Source organism: Asparagus officinalis, chromosome 4 (genome assembly GCF_001876935.1).
Source record: "Asparagus officinalis chromosome 4, Aspof.V1, whole genome shotgun sequence".
Taxonomy (NCBI): Eukaryota; Viridiplantae; Streptophyta; class Magnoliopsida; order Asparagales; family Asparagaceae; genus Asparagus; species Asparagus officinalis.
The window spans coordinates 60,861,652-60,868,214 of NC_033797.1; positions in this window are offsets into that span (position 1 = coordinate 60,861,652).

Genomic DNA, 6,563 nt, shown 5'->3' on the forward strand with positions numbered 1-6,563 from the left:
AAAGAATACAAGTATAGACTGTCTCGCACGTGAGACAGTCTTTGTTGTCTCGCCGTGCGAGACAGCCTTTGCTGTCTCGCATGCGAGACAGCCTTTGCTGTCTCGCACAGTGTTTACTGTCTCGCCCGCGAGACAGCCTTCAAAAGATCAGAAACTGTTTTGTAACCACCAACACGTGGCCACCAACTGTTCAAGAACGTGGGAAACGTCGTGGGTGAGAATCATGTTGATAACTGCCAAAATAACGGAGTTGTAAAACGTGGGAAGGCAGTTACAAGAAAACTGCTGGGCGGTTGAGGATTTCTGAGACAGCATTTACTATCTCGGAACCCGAGACAGTGTTTACTGTCTCGGAACCCGAGACAGTCTTTGCTGTCTCGCCCGCCGAGACAGCAAACACTGTCTCGGAAGTGGTTATTTGTCCAGAGGTTATAAATACCCCCCTGTGATCATTTGTTTGGGGGGTTGATCATTCTTGAGCACTTTGGAGCAGACAGAGCAGAGTTCCTGAGCTTCTGGCAATTCCTTGAGATTCGAGCTTTGACTTGATTTCAAGAAGAACGACTATCTTACTTTGATAAGATATCGTTTCAAATTCTCACTTCGATAAACGAAGGAAGAATCACTAAACCCCTCATGATTCAATCAGAATCTGTGATTTGGTGGTCCACGAGCCAAAGCGCTCCCGACACAGGCAAAGATCCCACGCAAGTAGCGATCCAAACAACGATCCTGCGTTTGTTTATAAAAAGTTGTAATTTTCATTTTGTTGTGTAAAAGAAGTCTTATAAAAAGACTATCTCTTTTGAATTTGTTGTAATCGACCGAAGATATAATGAATTCCACAGCAAAACCAATTTTTGACGAAAATATTTACCAACTGATCGTGGGATTATTCAAACCAATCTAGATTCTCTAAGTGGAGATCCCACTGTGGTCGCCAGTTTGTTTTCGTCAAAAATTGGTTTGTCCCAACCACCAATAACTCATACCTCTGTTAAGCTAACGACGGATGAATGGACTTTTGTCAAGAGGGCTCGCTCAACCCTCAAAGAACGTATACAAAAGCGTCGTGCAAACGTTGCTTATGCCCGTGCTCTCTTACAACAAAGACGAGAAAGAAACAAGAAAACGGTGGCCAAAGAACCACCAAAATTCTACAAAGTTTGGATTCCGAAGTCTGGAGTTATGCAAAATCAGCAATCGGAGCCCGTTAAGACTCCATACCCGCAAGGGAGTGGTTCTAAACGTGTGACTCCCGACATAACCTTGGATCGCTCAAAGACAAAAATAATTTGTCCTGAGAATGCCAACAAGGCTTTACACCTCCAGAAGAAGACGTGTTCGTTAAAAGACATCGTTATACCTGGGAGGTCAGACCAACAGACGATAGGATTTTCCGGCAATCATACCGATGAATCGTACTATCAAGTTGTAGGTGTGAATAAATTTCGAAAGAGAATTATTCGAGAAATAAGCTCTCATTGTTCCTGTGCACGACTCATTAGAGCAGTATCGTCGGAATATGACTATACCAAACGAAAAGTCATCTCGCAAAGAGTCTCAATGGTCCAGAGACTTTTCACCGAAATGTCAAAGCCCAAGCCGGGACACTTCTGCAATAAACTTGCTGTCCAAGAGGATGAACTTCCTGAAGTCACCATCAACATGGTTGATAAAAGAAAGTCTAAGCGGCATTCAAGTGACTCGGATCCTGACGTTTCCCCGAGAGGAAAAGTCAATTCAAGAATTGCCAAACGGATGTCCCGACTCCAGTTAGGAGCCATCAGACATAGAGACTACAAGAGAATGCATGAAGGAATGTCATCAGAGGATGAGGTCTCGGACACTTGTTCTGCGATCGCTTCGGATGATACATCATCTAGCACAGGACAAACCAGAGAAGTACTCACAATCACCTCTGATCAGTTCGCTCAAATACTTCAAGAAGCTCTAGCCAAACAACGTGAAGAAATTAGAGCTGAAGTGAAGACAGAAATGAAGTTGGCTATCCAACAAATGAGAGAATTGCTAGCTCAACGGTTTCAACCTCCTGAATCCAGCCGCCACATTCAGAATGTTATAGATGGCCTCAACCTCCTGAGTCCAGTCAGCGACCTAACCCCAGCCGCCACATTCAGAATGTTATAGATGACAGTGATCCAGAAGTGGATGAAGTCATTATGGCTGATACATCTCCCAATAGCAATAACGCTGGGGGTGGTTTAACGGATCCTCCCAATAACAATATTGGGGGTGGTTCAATGGCACCTCTTACAGGGGGTGGTCTAACTCATTCTCGGTTCAATGGCACCTCTTACAGGGGGTGGTCTAACTCATTCTCCTCAACGTCCTTCAAATGAAGACATAAACGATAACGGGAAAATGAAAGAGCTTGAAAACAAAGTCAACGCTTTGATGACAGCTCAAGAAGTGAAAAAGACGGGTATTCCATGTCCCTATCCAAGAGAATGGGATTCAATACCGTACCCGGCAAAATTCAATCTGATTAACTTCACACCGTTTGACGGGAAAAGCTCGCCTACTCAGCACTTGATTTATTTCAAGTCTCATGTGGGTATGATTTCTAGAAATGAGGCTTTAATGGTCCGGTCATTCGTTGGCCAGGGAGCATCAATTGCTGGGATGACATGGAAAGTTTGTTCCTCAGCAATTTCTTCGATGATGACACCGAAGTGTCAATCGGAACCCTTCTGGATGAGAAGCAAAAAGACGGAGAGTCAGTCGATAATTTTGTCAAACGCTTCCGTAACAAAGCAATGAATTGCAGAGATCCACTCACAGAAGAGTTTATCCTGCAAACATGCCATAATAATCTCTCCATCGATGTCCTGGAAGCTCTGGGGGTCATACCATCCAAAACTTGAAAAGAGTTAAAACTACGTGGCGAACAAGCTGAACACTTTCTTAAAAGAAAGAAAGCTGAAAGAAGCCGACCGATGACATCTGCAATCACTGGGAACGCGACTCCCGATCCGAGGTTTCAAAATGAGTATTCTTTCGAAGAAGATGAAGCTCCAGCCATCTTGAAATACCTCCTCGCCAATGACAAAATCGAGCTACCACCTATTAAAGATCAGGAGGGAGCTAAGAGGATTACGGATCCAAATTACTGTGCGTACCACAGAAGGGTTCTTCATCCCACTGAGATTTGCTTTGGACTCAAAAACAAGATCCAAGCCTTAATTGACTCCGGTGTTATAACGGCAAAACAAGCCAAATAAAAATGATACCAAACTCCATTGGATACACGAGTATAAACTGTTTTCCATCACTCCAAAGAGTATACGAGTATAAACTGCTTCTCGATCATCCAACTAAATACAATGGTAAACCCAGCTTCACAAAGGAAGCTGGGGGTGGATGATTTATGTAACGGGAAGTTCCTAGAGAATCTTATATTCTTAAGGATAACCCGAACATGCGACTGAGGATGACGTACTCCTCGTTATACTCAGTTTTGTAAAGAAAGCTGGGGGTCGATAATTCATGTAACGAGAAGTTACCGGAAGAATGTTAAATATAATATTCTTAGGGATAACCCAATTATTATGAACAAAATGATAAATACTAAACTCCTATTATGATTTCCGAACACTCTTTTGCTGAGATGAAGTTAGGATCGTCTCAAAACTCCCACTTGGTCAAACCTTACTACAGTTAGGACCAAAGCCAAAATCCCCTCTCGATTCCTTCCATGAACGAGAGGTCCACTCAAATTGAACGATCAAACCTTTAAACAGTTAGGATCGTCTCAAACCCCTATTTGGTCAAACCTTTAAACAGTTAGGACCAAAGCCAAAATCCCCTCTTGATTCCTTCCATGAACGAGAGCTCCACTCAAATTGAACGATCAAACCTTTAAACAGTTAGGATCGTCTCAAACCCCTATTTGGTCAAACATTTAAACAGTAAGGACCAAAGCCAAAATCCCCTCTCGATTCCTTCCATGAACGAGAGACCCACAAATTGAACGATCAAACCTTCCTACAGTTAGGATCGTCTCAAAACACTCACATGGTCAAACCTTTAAACAGTTAGGACCAAAGCCAAAATCCCCTCTCGATTCCTTCAATGAACGAGAGGTCCATAAATCGAGTGATCAAACCTTCCTACAGTTAGGATCACCTCGAAACTGCCACTTGGTCAAACCTTACTACAGTTAGGACCACAACCAAAATATCCTTTCGATTCATTTTGCGAGCGAAAGGTCAACTTTTGAATTGAATAATCAAACCTTATGACAGTTAGGATTATTCAAACCAATCCAGATTCTCTAAGTGGAGATCCCATTTCGAGTTTCCTTTACACCAGGAGATAGAATATAAAATTCTTCCTCTCCGATTTCGGGTTTATCTCTACCAACAAAAAAGAGACCAGGAGATAGAATATAAAATTCTTCCTCTCCATCATTGGGTTCATCTCTACCAACAAAAAAGAGACCATATTACTCCAATGGGTACACGAGTCTAAACTGTTTCCCTACCCTCAACAGGAAGTTTCTGGAGAATATTACTCAAAATATTCTTAAGAATAACCTGATTACCTCCCAACGGGTATATGAGGTTAAACTATTTCCCGAACACTCCAATAAAGTATATGAGTATAAACTATTTCACCATTCTTCAATAGCAATTCTAATTCAAGACTTCGACGACGGTCACGCGATAAACGCAGCACCGAAGGAAGTTTAGCTATTCTACAAAGCACTGGATAGGCTAAAAGATGAAGAAATCAAGAGTTGAAGCCATTTATGGGTCCTTCCATACGATCTACTCAATCAAGTACCGAAAGGATTAAAAGTTAGACCCATCTTATCCAAAGTATCGCAGACTCCTCTATAAAGGAATGAGTCTGGAATACTTTGGAGGGGGTATCTGTAGGCGTCAAAAAAATGCTGAAAGATATCCAAATACAGCTCAAGAGGAAATCATCCAAAAAATCAAAAGAACACAAGTATAGACTGTCTCGCCGTGCGGGACAGCCTTTCGAGACAGCATTTACTGTCTCAGAACCCGAGACAGTGTTTACTGTCTCGGAACCCGAGACAGTCTTTGCTGTCTCGACCGCCGAGACAGCAAACACTGTCTCGGAAGTGGTTATTTGTCCAGGGGTTATAAATACCCCCTGTGATCATTTGTTTGGGGGGTTGATCATTCTTGAGCACTTTGGAGCAGACAGAGCAGAGTTCCTGAGCTTCTGGCAATTCCTTGAGATTCGAGCTTTGACTTGATTTCAAGAAGAACGACTATCTTACTTTGATAAGATATCGTTTCAAATTCTCACTTCGATAAACGAAGGAAGAATCACTAAACCCCTCATGATTCAATCAGAATCTGTGATTTGGTGGTCCACGAGTCAAAGCGCTCCCGGCACAGGCAAAGATCCCACGCGAGTAGCGATCCAAACAACGATCCTGCGTTTGTTTCTAAAAAGTTATAATTTTTATTTTGTTGTGTAAAAGAAGTCTTATAAAAAAACTATCTCTTTTGAATTTGTTGTAATCGACCGAAGATATAATGAATTCCACAACGAGAGCAACTTTCGACGAAAACAATTATACTTTTGAATTGATTCACTACACCATCTGAAATCATCTATAGCGGTCGAAAAACGCTATGGTATTATTTCATAGCATTTTAATCAGTGCTTTGTCAGAACCTGCTATAGTAGGTCTGTGGCTTTACATAGCGCTTGCCCATACGCTATCAAAAAGGTTTCAATCATAGCGTTTTCATGTAGCTATAAAAGGGTATTCAATAGCATTTCTATATTGCTATAACGAATATCTTTCATAGCGGTTGAAAAATGCTATTATTTAGTTTTCATTCATAGCATTTCAACGCTGCTATTGTCTTACATTTGATAGCGTTTGAGTTACTACAATGGTGTTTTAGCGAATGTTGTCTTTCTTCTTTTAATAGCATTTCAGCAATTGTTTTTACTTCTTATAGCATTTTAGTTGTGCCTATAAACATTTGAGGTTGAATGAGAAATAGCTTCCAATTATGACAACCATAAAAACAAATATTTTATTTAAAGGTTCAAACTGATACATAACCAAGTTGTAGCATACAAGAAGAGTCAACACATATGTGCCAAAAAACAAATACTAGTCTTTGGATAATCCAACATGGAGTACAAGAAATTAACCATAGTACACAAAACAACAAAAACTAACTTTGCTGCATTACATATGACTTGGGAGACTCATCATGTACATAGCCACATCGGCGAACATAAGCTTTCAGTGGTCCATCACCAGACATTACCACCATATCGCTCCTCTTTGCGATCAAGGCCTACAAAACCAAACTGCATACAGAAATAAATTTGCTACATGTTCCTGATGCATACAGATGTATAACTAGTACATAAAATCTTGGTTTATTTAGATTTCTGTAATTCCTTCCCAAGGAGTGGTACAAGCTAACTTTTAAGAAAAGCAAACACAAATTACTGTCAGTCAGGGTGGCCACTGGGTCCAACACTAAGAAAGGCATCGTGAAAACCACTGACCCATAAACAAGGTTGGATTACAG